Raw genomic sequence first — 1,857 nt, 5'->3', positions numbered from 1 at the left:
AACCACATTATTAATTACCTTTTAACTCTGAAAAAAAAAATCTAACAGAAGAAAACAATTGCTACTTATTTCATCTATCAGTTTCTTTCTCTCTGATATTTTGGTATAGCCTCTCAAAAATTTAAACATGTTTTTTTACAATAATAAGGTAAGAAGATAGAGAAAAGGAAAGGAGAAGCATATAGCACATTCATTCCAAGAAATTATTATTCATTATCTAAGTGGTTTATTTTTCCTAGAAAGCTCTTTAAGCTAGGTACTTTTAAGTACCAGTGTTCAGTACTCGTATTTGTTAAAATCAGAGACTAATAGCTAAAACAGAGTAAAAGAACTCTGTCTTAAAAGTAAAAATAATTGTGCTCCTAGGAGCAGGACAGGAATAAAGACGCAGACATACAGAATCGACTTGAGGACGTGGGGAAGGGGAAGGGGAAGCTGGGATGAAGTGAGAGAGTGGCATGGACATATATACACTACCCAATGTAAAATAGATAGCTAGTGGGAAGCAGCCACATAGCACAAAACAGGGAGATCAGCTCGGTGCTTTGTGACCACCTAGAGAAGTGGGATAGGGAGTGTGGGAGGGAGACGCAAGAGTGAGGAGATATGGGGTATATGTATATGTATAGCTGATTCACTTTGTTATAAAGCAGAAACTAACACACCATTGTAAAGCAATTACACTCCAATAAAGATGTTAAAAAAAATAATTGTACTAAAAAAATGTTTAAGGTAATTTACTTTGGGGATACATTTGATGTGATGATTGCATTTCAAATTATTACCTAGCTCTATGTGATTTGAGAGTTACAGTTAGATTTTTTTTCTTACACTATAAATACAAATTTATACTTACTGAGACTGCTAACTAGGAAGAACTATAAGATTCATGGCATTCAAATGTACTTAATAAACTTTGCCAAGCAAATTAGAAAATACTGAGATTGCAAAATACTTTGTACTTTATTTTAGTGTACAGTTATATAACCCAAAAGAAATAAGGTAGGACATAATGAGTTTGTCTGTACTGTAGGTGCTGAAAGAATTTTTGTCTGATGTTGCTGGCACTATAATTGGAAAACAACTTTTACATATGTCCTCTCCTGAAGTTTATATAAAAGGATAGCAAGGACATGGAAGCAAATAGGTGTCCAATGACAGATGAATGGATAAAGAAGATGTGGCACATATATGCAGTGGAATATTACTCAGCCATAAAAGGAAACAAAACTGTTATTTGTAGTGAGGTGGATGGACCTAGAGTCTGTCATACAGAGTGAAGTAAATCAAAAGTAAAAAAGCAAATACCATATGCTAACACATATATATGGAATCTAAAAAAAAAAAAAAAATGGTTCTCATGAACCAATGTAAAACAGATAGCTAGTGGGAAGCAGCCTCATAGCACAGGGAGATTAGCTCAGTGCTTTTTGTCCACCTAGAGGGGTGGGATAGGGAAGGTGGGAGTGAGACACAAGAGGGAGGGGATATGGGGATATATGTATATGTATAGCTGATTGACTTTGTGATATGGCAGAAACTAACGCACCATTGTAAAGCAATTATACTCCAATAAAGATGTTAAAAAAATAAATAAACTTGCTGAATTGGAAAAATGAAAAAAAAAAAAGGATAGGAATTTAGAAATAAGTAAATACCACTGTACACAGAAGAGGATTCTTTCAACTAGAATTTTTACTAGAAAAATATGGTACACTATGCAAATAAAAAGTAAAGGGAAAGACTATATGTATTTATTCATGTTCAAGTTACTTAAATTTCGTATTATTAAATTGTATACTCTAGATATAAACCAGCATTTATATCAAGAGATTTGGGGTGAAGACAGATAAAACT

The sequence above is a fragment of the Monodon monoceros genome, unplaced genomic scaffold (genome assembly GCF_005190385.1).
Source record: "Monodon monoceros isolate NGI ecotype Baffin Bay Population unplaced genomic scaffold, NGI_Narwhal_1 Super_Scaffold_11, whole genome shotgun sequence".
In the NCBI taxonomy this organism is placed as follows: domain Eukaryota; kingdom Metazoa; phylum Chordata; class Mammalia; order Artiodactyla; family Monodontidae; genus Monodon; species Monodon monoceros.
Note: the sequence above shows the minus strand (reverse complement) of the source record.